This window comes from Arachis hypogaea, chromosome 17 (assembly GCF_003086295.3).
Source record: "Arachis hypogaea cultivar Tifrunner chromosome 17, arahy.Tifrunner.gnm2.J5K5, whole genome shotgun sequence".
Taxonomy (NCBI): Eukaryota; Viridiplantae; Streptophyta; class Magnoliopsida; order Fabales; family Fabaceae; genus Arachis; species Arachis hypogaea.
In genome coordinates this window covers 95589297-95603379 of record NC_092052.1, presented here as the reverse complement: position 1 = coordinate 95603379, position 14083 = coordinate 95589297, and the positions used below count along the sequence as shown (strand labels likewise).

At 40.0% G+C, this 14083-nt stretch overlaps 1 non-coding gene across 1 annotated transcript; it reads right to left on the bottom strand.

The window, feature by feature from the left end:
- Positions 1-10933: 10933 nt before the first annotated feature.
- LOC112768063 (small nucleolar RNA R71) lies at positions 10934-11041 on the bottom strand. Its single transcript, XR_003185501.1, has one exon. It is a non-coding gene; the product is annotated as a small nucleolar RNA R71 (small nucleolar RNA).
- Between the last annotated feature and the right edge of the window lie 3042 nt (positions 11042-14083).

The following is a 14083-nucleotide window of genomic DNA, read 5'->3' as shown; positions in this document are numbered from 1 at the left end:
GGAATATTGAACCTGTTAAAGAGATAATCCTGAAAGCGAATAAAATCCTAATTCTAAATCCTAATCCTAAAGAGAGAGGAGAGAACCTCTCTCAAAACTAAATCTAAATAATGGAAAACTAACTAATTGGAGACTCTCCTCTGAATAGATGCATTCTCCCACTTCATAACCTCTGGTCTATGCCTTCCGGACTTGGATTTGGGCCAAAAAGGGCTTCAGAAATCGCTGGAAGCATTTTCTGAAATTTTTGGTGCGTGGCCTCTGTCACGCATCCGCGTGGGTCATGCGGTCGCGTCATTTGGAGTTTTCCTTATCACGCGGTCGCGTCAGTCATGCGGCCGCATCATGTGCGTTCTACTTGTGGCGAGCGATTGCGTCAGTCACGCGGTCGCGTCGCTGTTGATTCGCGCTGGCATGTGGCCGCGTCGCCCATGCGATCGCGTGGATGCCAATTTCTTCAAAAACTCCGTTTTGTGCTTTCCTTCCATTTTTGTATGTTTCCTTTCCATCCTTTAAGTCATTCCTACCTTAGAAGATCTGAAATTAGTCAACACACTAATCACGACATCGAATGGAAATAAAGGGTAATTAAAATAATTATTTTTAAGCATAGGAAACATGTTTTTCATATACATCACATAATAAGGAAGGGAAAGTAAAGCCATGCAATTAATATGAATAAGTGGGTGAAGGATTGAATAAATCACTCAATTTGAGCACAAAATATATCATAAAATATGGGTTTATCAACCTCCCCACACTTAAACAATAGCATGTCCTCATGCTAAATCCAAGAGTAATGTTAGGTTAACGTGGTGGAATGTCATGCAATGCAATCTAATCTAAATGCAACTACCTAAATGAATCATGCAATTCTAAATTTTTATTCACTTGTATATAAACCTTACATGTAGTTGAATTAATTCACATTCTCAAGGAATCATATATATAGCCAAGCCTTAGATAGTGATAAAGTGCCTTTACAATTGAGATGGGAGAGAAAAATATTTTATAAACTTGCAAGACAATTTATAATTTAAGCAGAGATATATCTTAATGAGCTATTGAACCCTCACTGGATTTTGTGTTTACTCTCTAGTCACTCAGTGTTTATTGGGTTAAACACTCTATTCTTCTTTTTTATTCTTACTTTCTATAACTTTATTCTTCATCTAACCAATCAACAATTATAGAATATAGACATACCAAAGTCATGAGGTCTTTAATTAAGGTTGTAATGGGGCCAAGGTAAAGGTAAGGGTATATGTATAAGGCTAAGTGAGCTAATTAAGCGAATCCTTGATTAGTCTAAGATCTCACCTAACATACATACTTTGTAAAGCAGAGCTTATTTACCTATTTTCCTATATTTTTCCCACTTTTGATACATGCTCATATTTTAATTTTTTATCTTGTCCCATGTGCATTGCTTTATTTTGCATGTGGGGAATTCTTTTGTATCCCCTTTATTTAGATACTGAAAAATAAATATTTTTCTCTCTTTTTTTTTGTTAATGCACATGGTAATTCAATTATTTTGATTTCACATGAGCATGCTTCCCAAAAATTTTTATTTTGAATTATTTTATTCTTTTCAACTTTCTACCCTTTGTTTTTATCATCCATGTTCCCAATAGGCTTCCCACACTTAAACAATTACACACTTTTTATCTTAAGCTAACCAAGGATTCAACTTGAAATTTTTATTTCGTTTTTCTGCTTAAGGCTAGTAATGTGGCTTATAGAATAAGAGGGGATTTAAAGGCTCAAGGGGGTTAACAAGGGTGATATAAAAGGTAGGCTAATTTGGGATAAGTGAGCTAAAATTAAACAATGGCCTCAATCACTCTCTTGGTATGTATTTCTATTCTATAATCGGACATATAGATTAAAACAAAGTAAAGAACACCAGAATAAATAAGAAGGGCAGAACACACAGAAATAAAATTTATGGTTTGAATGTAACCATTCAATTAAGCTCAAATCTCACAGGTTGTGTATTCTCTAGCTCAAAAATCATTTATCAATTATGTATGTCATGCAAGTAAAATTAAAAGTTCTCATTATTCTCAATGTAAAACTTAAGGTGGCTTTAAAGTTCTAGTGTTTCTCCTTGATGAAATGTTGTTAACTAACTAACATGTAATGCTATATACACAAGGTGTGTGGATTGTTTCTATTATGTTCAAGTTCCTAGTTTACTTCCTTTTTATATTTTCAATATAAACTAAGCTATCTTATGCTAAAAAGGGTAAACTATACTAATTAATCCACAATTTCTATGACTAATAAGTTAGAATTGCAACTAAACTAAATGGCTAAAATATGAACTAAAGTGCGAAATGCAGAAAATAGAGTATAAATACATGAAAATAGCAATGTATAAGTATTGGAAAAATAAAAATAAAAATAAAGAGAAAAATACAGAAAAATAGAAAAATAAAATGAAAGAGTCTGTAGTGGTTCACCAAAAAAAAAAATACGCCAGAGATGGCGACCTCCCCACACTTAAAATGAAGCATCGTCCCTGATGCTCACTCAAGCAGGGTGTGAAGGGGTGTCATCACTGGAAGGGTGGGTAGCTGGAGTCTCTGTGGTGGTGGTCTGAGGATCTGCCTGTTGCAGAGGAGGTGCTAACTGGATAGGGATCTCGGGGTCTACAGCCTGAATCTGAGGCGGGGCCTCTTGATGTGATACGGCCTGCTCTGTGCCTGCTGGCGCAGCCTCGCTCTGTGGATGGGTCTCTGCCTCGTGATCATCCGCCTCCTCCTCAGATGCCTCGGATGGTGTGTCAGGCTCGGAGGGGATGTCGCCAGATCGTATCATCAGCTTTAGGTGCTCATAACGTCACTTGTTGCAACGCTCCATCTGGTCAAGCTGCCGAAACAGGCAGTGCACTAGGTGATAAACTGGCTCTGAGGCAGGTGGAGGTGCAGTAGTGGTGGCAGGGGTAGCTGGGGCAGCTGTGGAAGAAGAGGGGCCGACAGATGGTGTGACTGTCTCAGCAGTAGCAGTGAAGAATGGAGGTCTGTAGCCCAAAGCCAGAAAGTTCCTGCTGTGAGGGATAATCTTCTTGCATTCTGCAGCAGGTGGCTTTTCATTAGCATCCTCCCAAGGCACGTCAGCTCGACGGCCTAGATATGTAATCAGATAAGGAAAGGGAAGAGTGCCTCGGACGTGGACCCTGGCCATGTGGTACCGGATAAAGCGTGGCAGGTACAGGTCCTTACCCTCCATTACACACTATAGGATGGTGATCATAGTGGCAAGTATCTCTGTCTCATGGGCACTCGGCATGACAAAATTGCTCAGGATCTGGTGCCATAGCCGAGCCTCATCATTTAAGTAAATCCACTTGATTCCCTTTGGCATGGTGGTGTTCTGACCCATGATCCATGGAACGGTCGGGTCAAGGGCTATCCTGGCCTTGACTGCATCCCAATCAAACTTCATGAAGCGCATATCTTCCTCAGCTTTTTGATAACCATCCAGCTGATCAGATTTAGGCAGAAGCTTCAGAACATCCTCTATGGCCTCTTCAGTGACCAGAATCTGCTTCCCTCTTAGGTTCACTGCATCTAGGGAAGTCTTGAAGCAATTACAGTAGAATTTCCTTACCCAAGATGCATTGACCTCAGTCAGGTTTCTTTCTAGGAAGAACCAGCCTCTTTGTTTGATTTGCTCAGAGGTGTATTGCTGGAGTTCTTCTGGGATTTTCAAAGTCCTCTCCTAGTACAGGTTCCTGGAGGTTGCAAACACCGGATACTTCAGCTCACAGTATCGGTTTGCAAACTTTGCTGGATCAGTAGCAGGGAGTAGCTGGTCGGCCTTCTCCTGCGGGGTAAAGTTTTTCTCCTGCCAGGAGTCATCGTGCATGATATCCATGATGGACATAGAGGATTCTCCTCTTTTACGTTTGCCAGTAGTAGCCTTTGCTTTTTCTTTTCTTTGGCTGGCAGACATCCTGAAAAACAGAAAACCAGGATATAATAAAAACAGGGAAAGCAAATAGGCAAATAATCAAAAGTAACACAAAGTGGCAAAGGAGTAATAGGATAATGAAAATGATTTAAGTAAATGTGCATTAAGGTTTGTATAGGAGTTAAAAGTCCGAAAAGAAGAATTCACAATCCAAAATGTAATGGAAGTCATGTGAATTAGGAAAATTAACATTATGCCTTGGTTAGAAGGTTAAAAGAAAGTAAAAAAAAAAACAGAAGAGATGTTGTGAAAGGTTAGGTTGGTTAGAATTGAAAAAGAATTTAGGAAGTTAAAATTAGGGAGTTAATAAAAAGTGGTTTAAGAAAAGTGGCATAATGATCATATTCCAAGTAACAGGCATTCACAATGAGAAGATATAGGTAACTCATATTCAAACAAGGAAATTAGGTTGATGATTATTCAAATAGATATAGAAATAGCAAAAATTGGAATCTAATCATCAAAAATGTAGATTATGAACCAGGAAATCAAAGAGAATAGGAAAGCTTGCCCCGGCATTCATTAATTGTTCTGGTAAAAGCAGAGTAAAGTAGAGTTTAAATAGCCAAAACCAAAACATGAATGAAAGTAAAAAATAGTTTATAAAAATATGGGCAGCATTCCGGCTAAAATTGGATTGTCCCGAAAAATAAACAGCAATCAGAATAGTTCATATGAATTAAAAATACAGTTGTAATTACATATAGGGAATATGAACATGAAAAAGCAGTATAAAGAGCAGCATGAAACAGTAAATTTCAGCATATGAAAATACGAACATCACAGCAACAGCAGAATTACGAATTGATAAAGCAAGAAACATGAACAGCGCAATTAAACAGGCCTAAATCAACTAACCACATCCTAGACTACCTAACAACCTAAAATCCACTACAACATGCATATCTAACTAGCCCAAATATGAACATAAACAGAAAAATATGAATTAACTATGAATGGATAGAAGGGTGGCGTTCGTTGGAACCTGGTAGGCAAATTAAGGAGAGTGGGGCAGAGAGGTGGCTAGGGGATGGTGGCGGTGGCGTCTGGCACGGCGGAGGAGGTTGGCGGAGGCGGTGGCTGCTGTTCTGGGGCAGGGACTTCGGGAAGGGTGATGGGTGTAGGGGGGAAAGGGTGGGTGGCGGATGGGGACATAGCGATGACGGCGGCGCGGTGGGGTGGTGATCGCGGAGGGGGGCAGTGGCGGTGGTGGGAGGAAGGAGAAGGAAGAAGAAGAAAGAAGAGGAAGGAGGAAGGGAGTGGCGTGGCGACGGGGTCTGGGTGGTCGGCGGGGTGGCGGCGGTCAGTGATGGTGGCTGGGTGGTGGTTGGGTGGTTGGAGAAGAAGAGAGGAAGGAGAAGGGTTTGGGGGAGCGCGAATGGTAGGGTTCGCGTGACTGAGGGGTTATGAAATTTGAATCACGCGATCGCGTGGGGCACGCGTTCGCGTGGTTGGGTTGAAATGGTGGTTGACGCGATCGCGTGGGACACGCGATCGCATGGAATGGATTAGGGAGCGAATGACGCGATCGCCTGGGGCATGCGATCGCGTCGCTGGAAATTATGCTAAACGCACGATTCTAGCGTCGTTTCAGCGCAACTCTCTGTCTCCTTTTAGGTTGTTGTGTAATCCATGCGACGCGATCGCGTGGCTCACGCTGTCGCGTGGGATTGACGTTGTGCAAGTGACGCGATCGCGTCAGGGATGCGAACCCATGGGCGTTTTGTGCAAAACGCACAATGGCCAGACGATTCCAGTCTAACTTTTTGGTCGTTGGATGTTTACGCTGATTTCCAGATCACGCGGCCGCGTGAATGACGCGGATGCGTGGAGAGTGTTTTTGCAACTTGACGCGATTGCATGAATGATACGGTCGCGTCGCACACCCTTTTTTTTGTGCAAAATGCATAATGCAGTGCTAATATGAATGTTATGCATGATTCCAGGTTCAATGAAATAAAATAAAATAAAACTCAAAAATAAACAAAACGAAATAAAATTAAAATTGAAAAAGGAACGATCATACCATGGTGGGTTGTCTCCCACCTAGCACTTTTTTTTAAAGTCCTTAAGTTGGACATTGGATGAGCTTTCTGTTATGGTGGCTTGTGCTTGAACTCATCCAGGAATCTCCACCAATGCTTGGAATGCCAATAGCCTCCGGGGTCCCAAACTAGGCATGTAAAGCTTCTGATAGATTATCAAGCTTCTGGGGTGACGAATGTCAGAATAGATTCCAGGATCCCAAACTTGGCTTTTAAATCCGCCTTCATCTTGATCTATATTTTTCCATCCGGGCGGTTTAGAAATTAGATTCTCACCAAGATAACCAAACGTTTTCCGAGATCCATTTGATAGATCATGATGCCAATCCGCACACTTCGAGTTGAAGCGTGGAACCTTAGGAACTTTGTGCACCAGCTCTGAGCACGAGCCATTTCCCTTTTACTCTTAAAGCCGCAGAGAGCTCTAAGCTGGCCATCTGTTTCAAGCAAACCATATTCAAATGGAAAAATAAAGCTAAAGGTTAAGGATTGTACCCACTTGAAGCTTGTATTGGGTGGTAATAGCCTTGGGATAGGTGTTTCCAGTGGATCTGTGAGCTCTACTCCCTTGTGATCTTCTGTGAATTTCTCCACTTCCATGTAGACTTCTTCAAATGCATCCATGTCCTGATCAAAGCCTTCTATGTCTTCCTCGTCACTTAAGTCATAAACGGGAGGTTGAGAGAAATCTACCTCCGCGTCATCTTCGTATTCACTTGGGGAAGATTCTTCGATCTCAGAGAATTCACTTACTGATTGATGAGCGGATAATTTATACGCTTTTTGGCATTGTTTTTAGTATGTTTTTAGTAGGATCTAGTTACTTTTAGGGATGTTTTCATTCGTTTTTATGTTAAATTCACATTTCTGGACTTTACTATGAGTTTGTGTGTTTTTCTGTGATTTTAGGTATTTTCTGGCTGAAATTGAGGGACTTGAGCAAAAATCAGATTCAGAGGTTGAAGAAGGACTGCTGATGCTGTTGGATTCTGACCTCCCTGCACTCAAAATGGATTTTCTGGAGCTACAAAACTAAAACTGGCGCGCTTCCAATTGCGTTGGAAAGTATACATCCAGGGCTTTCCAGCAATGTATAATAGTCCATACTTTTCCCAAGTTTAGATGACACAAACTGGCGTTCAATGCCAGCTCTCTGCCCAATTCTGGCATCCAGCGCCAGAAACAAGTTGCAAAGTGGAGTTCAACGCCCAAAATGGCACAAAAGCTGGCGTTCAACTCCAGGGAGAGCCTCTGCACGTGTAACCATCAAGCTCAGCCCAAGCACACACCAAGTGGGCCCCGGAAGTGGATTTATGCATCAATTACTTACTTTTGTAAACCCTAGTGGCTAGTTTATTATAAATAGGACTTTTTACTATTGTATGCGATATCTTGGAATCTTTTGATCCTGGATTGTATCTTTTGATCATTTTTAGATCTCTAGACCTCCATGGGAGGTTGGCCACTCGGCCATGCCTACCCTCTATTCACTTATGTATTTTCAACGGTAGAGTTTCTACACTCTATAGATTAAGGTGTGGAGCTCTGCTGTTCCTCAAAGATTAATGCAAAGTACTACTATTTTCTATTCAATTCAACTTATTCCACTTCTAAGATATTCATTCGCACTTCAACCTGAATGTGATGAACGTGACAATCATCATCATTCCCTATGAATGCGTGCCTGACAACCACTTCTATTCTACATTAGATTGAATGAGTATCTCTTAGATCTCTTAATCAGAATCTTCGTGGTGTAAGCTAGAATGATGGCGGCATTCAAGAGAATCCGGAATGTCTAAACCTTGTCTGTGGTATTCTGAGTAGGATTCAATGATTGAATGACTGTGACGAGCTTCAAACTCACGATTGCTGGGCGTAGTGACAGACGCAAAAGGATAGTAAATCCTATTCCAGCATGATCGAGAACCGACAGATGAATAGCCGTGCCGTGACAGGGTGCGTTGACCATTTTCACTGAGAGGATAGGATGTAACCATTGACAAGGGTGATGCCTCCAGACGATTAGCCGTGCCGTGACAGGGCATTTGGATCATTTTCCCGAGAGAAGACCGAAAGTAGCCATTGAGAATGGTGATACATTACATAAAGCCAGCCATGGAAAGGAGTAAGACTGATTGGATGAAGATAGCAGGAAAGCAGAGGTTCAGAGGAACGAAAGCATCTCTATTCGCTTATCTGAAATTATCACCAATGATTTAAATAAGTATTTCTATCCCTATTTTGTTAATTATTTTCGAAAACCCCATTACTATTTTATATCCGCCTGACTGAGATTTACAAGGTGACCATAGCTTGCTTCATACCAACAATCTCCGTGGGATTCGACCCTTACTCACGTAAGGTATTACTTGGACGACCCAGTGCACTTGCTGGTTAGTTGTGCGAAGTTGTGAACCATGGTATTGGCATCATGTTTTTGGCGCCATTGCCAGGGAAAGAAAGAGCAATGAATTTTACATAATCAAAGTGTAATCACAATTTCTGCGCACCAAGTTTTTGGCGCCGTTACCGGGGATTGTTCGAGTTTGGACAACTGACGGTTCATTTTGTTGCTCAGATTAGGTAATTTTCTTCTTGTTTTATTTTCAAAAATTTTTCAAAATTCTTTCAAAAATTTCTCCTTTGTTTTCGAAAAAAAAATTTTTTTAAAATAAAAATGTTTTCAAAAATATATTTTTCTTCAGAATTTTTAAGAATGAATTCTAGTGTTTCATGAAGCATGTGGAAACCTGGCTGGCTGTAAAGCCATGTCTAATTCTTCTGTGTAGGGCATGTCAGGCGTGTCATGTCTGAGTTACATACTAAAGCTTGGCTGGCTATTAAGCCATGCCTGACCCTTTGATTGGAGCTTTAGGCTAAAGAGCATAAGATTCCTGGAATTCATATTAAAAATTTTAGAATCCTTATTTTCTTTTTTTCAAATAATTTTCGAAAAAAAATACAAAAAAATTAGAAAATCATAAAAATCAAAAATATTTTTGTGTTTCTTGTTTGAGTCTTGAGTCATGTTATAAGTTTGGTGTCAATTGCATGTTCATCTTGCATTTTTCGAAAAAAATTCATGCATTCATAGTGTTCTTTATGATCTTCAAGTTGTTCTTGGTAAGTCTTCTTGTTTGATCTTTGCATTTGCATGTTTTGTGTCTTTTCTTGTTTTTCATATGCATTCTTGAATTCTTAGTGTCTAAGCATTAAAGAATTCTAAGTTTGGTGTCTTGCATGTTTTCTTTGCATTAAAAATTTTTCAAAAATATGTTCTTGGTGTTCATCATGATCTTCATAGTGTTCTTGGTGTTCATCTTGACATTCATAGCATTCTTGCATGCATCACATGTTTTGATCTAAAATTCTCATGCATTGCATCATTTTTCTTGTTTTTCTCTCTCATCATAAAAATTCCAAAAATAAAAAAAATATCTTTCGCTTTTTCTCTCTTAAAATTTCGAAAATTAGATTTGACTTTTTCAAAAATTTTTAAAATCTAGTTGTTTTCATGAGTCAAGTCAAATTTTCAATTTAAAAATCTTATCTTTTTCAAAATCTTTTCAAAAATCAAATCTTTTTCATTTTTCTTAGTTATTTTCGAAAATTCCAAAAATATTTCTCAAAAATCTTTTTCTTATTTTTTTATATCAAATTTTAAAAAATAACAATAACAACTAATGTTTTGATTCAAAAATTTCAAGTTTGTTACTTACTTGTTAAGAAAGATTCAAACTTTAAGTTCTAGAATCATATCTTGTGATTTCTTGTGAATCAAGTCATTAATTGTGATTTTAAAAATCAAATCTTTTTCAAAACTAATTTCAATCATATCTTTTCAAAAATATCTTCTTATCTTATTTTTTTCAAAAATTTGATTTCAAAATATGTTCTCTAACTTCTTATCTCCTTATCTTTTCAAAATTGATTTTCAAAATTTGTTTCAACTAACTAACTAACTTTTTGTTTGTTTCTTACCTTTTTCAAAACCACCTAACTAACTCTCTCTCTCTCTCTAATTTTCAAAAATATCTCCCTCTTTTTCAAAATTTCTTTTTAATTAACTAATTATTTTAATTTTTGATTTTTATTTTCGAAAATTTACTAACACTTTTCAAAAATTATTTTCGAAAATCACTAACTCTTTTTCAAAAACTATTTTCGAAGATCCTCCTTTTCCCTCATCTCATTCTATTTATTTATTCATCTACTAACATCTCTCCCTCACCCACCAAAAATCCGAACCCTCTCTCTCTCTCTTTCTGAGTTCAGATTTTTCTCTTATTCTTTTCTTCTACTAACAATAAGGAACCTCTTTACTGTGACATAGAGGATTCCTCTTCTTTTCTTGTTTTCTTCTCTTTCTTATGAGCAGGAACAAGGAAAAAGTCATTCTTGTTGAAGCTGATCCAGAACCTGAAAGGACTCTGACTAGGAAACTAAGAGAAGCTAAATTACAACAATCCAGAGACAACTTGATTGAAAATTTCGAACAAGTAAAGGAGATGGCAGCCAAACCCAACAACAATGCAAGGAGAATGCTTGGTGACTTTACTGCACCAAATTCCAATTTACATGGAAGAAGCATCTCCATTCCTACCATTAGAGCAAACAATTTTGAGCTGAAACCTCAGCTAGTTTCTCTGATGCAGCAGAACTGCAAGTTTCATGGACTTCCATCTGAAGATCCTTTTCAGTTCTTAACTGAATTCTTGCAGATCTGTGATACTGCTAAGACTAATGGAGTAAATCCTGAAGTCTACAGGCTCATGCTTTTCCCTTTTGCTGTAAGAGATAGAGCTAGAATATGGTTGGACTCTCAACCTAAAGACAGCCTGAACTCTTGGGATAAGCTGGTCACGACTTTCTTAGCCAAGTTCTTTCCTCCTCAAAAGCTGAGCAAGCTTAGAGCTGATGTTCAAACCTTCAGACAGAAAGAAGGTGAATCCCTCTATGAAGCTTGGGAAAGATATAAGCAGCTGACCAAAAAGTGTCCTTCTGACATGCTTTCAGAATGGACCATCCTGGATATATTCTATGATGGTTTATCTGAGCTATCAAAGATGTCATTGGATACTTCTGCAGGTGGATCCATTCACCTAAAGAAAACGGCTGCAGAAGCTCAAGAACTCATTGACATGGTTGCTAATAACCAGTTCATGTACACTTCTGAGAGGAATCCTGTGAGTAATGGGACGCCTATGAAGAAGGGAGTTCTTGAAGTTGATACTCTGAATGCCATATTGGCTTAGAACAAAATATTGACTCAGCAAGTAAATATGATTTCTCAGAGTCTGAATGGAATGCAAGATGCATCCAACAGTACTCAAGAGGCTTCTTATGCAGAAGGAGCTTATGATCCTGAAAACCCTGCAATAGCAGAGGTGAATTACTTAGGTGAACCTTATGGAAACAACTATAACCCATCATGGAGAAATCATCCAAATCTCTCATGGAAGGATCAAAGGCCTCAACAAGGCTTTAATAATGGTGGAAGAAACAGGTTTAACAATAATAAACCTTTTCTATCATCCACTCAGCAACAGACAGAGAACTCTGAACAAAATACTTCAAATTTAGCAAACTTAGTTTCTGATCTATCCAAGGCCACTGTAAGTTTCATGAATGAAACAGGGTCTTCCATTAGAAATTTGGAAGCACAAGTGGGCCAGCTGAGTAAAAGGATCACTGAAATCCCTCCTAGTACTCTCCCAAGCAATACATAAGAGAATCCAAAAGGAGAGTGCAAGGCCATTGACATAAGCACCATGGCCGAACCTGTAAGGGAAGGAGAGGACGTGAATCCCAAGGGGGAAGACCTCCTGGGACGTCCAGTGATCAATAAGGAGTTTCCCTCTGAGGAACCAAAGGAATTTGAGACTCATCTAGAGACCATAGAGATTCCATTGAACCTCCTTATGCCATTCATGAGCTCTGATGAGTATTCCTCTTCTGAAGAGAATGAGGATGTCACTGAAGAGAAAACTGCCAAGTTTCTTGGTGCAATCATGAAGTTGAATGCCAAATTATTTGGTATTGAAACTTGGGAAGATGAACGTCCCTTGTTCACCAATGAACTAAGTGATCTGGATCAAGTGACATTGCCTCAGAAGAGACAGGATCCTGGAAAGTTCATAATACCTTGTACCATAGGCACCATGATCTTTAAGGCTCGGTGTGACCTTGGTTCAGGAATAAACCTCATGCCCCTCTCTGTAATAGAGAAACTGGGAATCTATGGGGTGCAAGATGCTAGAATCTCATTAGAGATGGCAGATAATTCAAAAAAACAGGCTTATGGACAAGTAGAGGACGTGTTAGTAAAGGTTGAAGGCCTTTACATCCCTACTGATTTTATAGTCCTGGATACTGGAAAGGAAGAGGATGAATCCATCATCCTAGGAAGACCTTTCCTAGCCACAGCAAGAGCTGTGATTGATGTGGACAGAAGAGAATTGATCCTTCAATTAAATAAGGACAACCTTGTGTTTACAACTCAAGGATCTCTCTCTGCATCCATGGAGAGGAAGCAGAAAAAGCTTCTCTCAAAGCAGAGTCAACCAGAGCCCCCACAGTCAAACTCTAAGTTTGGTGTTGGGAGGCCACAACCAAACTCTAAGTTTGGTGTTGAACTCCCATATCCAAACTCTAAGTTTGGTGTTGGGGAGTCTCAACAATGCTCTGAACATCTGTGAGGCTCCATGAGAGCCCACTGTCAAGCTATTGACATTAAAGAAGCGCTTGGTGGGAGGCAACCCAATCTAATTTTTATTTTCATTGTTTTTCATGTTTTATTAGGTTCATGATCATGTGGAGTCACAAAATAAATATAAAAATTGAAAACGGATTCAAAAACAGCAGAAGAAAAATCACACCTTGGAGGAAGCATCTGCCTGGCGTTCAACGCCAGAACAGAGCATGGTTCTGGCGCTGAACGCCCAAAATGGGCAGTATCTGGGCACTGAACGCCCAAAATGGGCATCATCTGGGCGCTGAACGCCAGAATTGCACCCTGGAGATAGCTGGCACTGAACGCCCAGAACAAGCATGGTTCTGGCGTTCAACGCCAGAAACGGGCAACAAATGGGCGTTGAACGCCCAAAATGGGCACCAACCTGGCATTGAACGCCCAGAGTTATGTGCAAGGGCATTTTACATGCCTAATTTGGTGCAAGGTTGTAAATCCTTGAACACCTCAGGATCTGTGGACCCCACAGGATCATCTCAGCATCTGTGGACCCCACATGATCACCTCAGGATCTGTGGACCCCACAGAATCCCCACCTACCTCCACTCACTTCTTCTCACCCCTCACCACTCTCTTTCACAAAATCCCATAAACACTCTTCCCCAAAACCCTTCACCAATCACCTCAATCTCTCTTCCCCATCACCTCCTCACCACTCACATCCATCCACTCTTCCCCATAAACCTACCTCATAAACTCCACCTACCTTCAAAATTCAAAATCACTTTCCCACCCAAACCCACCCATATGGCCGAACCTCATACCCCCCTCCCTTCCCTATATAAAGCCCTCCATTCTTCCTCATACTCACACAACACACCCCTCTATACCCTTCTTGGCCGAAGCACCTTCCCTTCTCCCTCTCCTCCATTTCTTCTTCTTCTTCATCTATTCTTTCTTCTCTTGCTCGAGGGCGAGCAAAATTCTAAGTTTGGTGTGGTAAAAGCATAAACTTTTTGTTTTTCCATTACCATTGATGGCACCTAAGACTGGAGAATCCTCTAGAAAAGGAAAAGGGAAGACAGAAGCTTCCACCTCCGAGTCATGGGAGATGGAAAGGTTCATCTCCGAAGCCCATCAAGACCACTTCTATGATGTTGTGGCCAAGAAGAAGGTGATCTCCGAGGTCCCTTTCAAACTCAAAAGAAATGAGTATCCGGAGATCCGACATGAAATTCAAAGAAGAGGTTGGGAAGTTCTAACAAATCCCATCCAACAAGTCGGCATCCTAATGGTTCAAGAGTTCTATGCCAATGCATGGATCACCAAGAACCATGATCAAAGTAAGAACCCGGATCCAAAG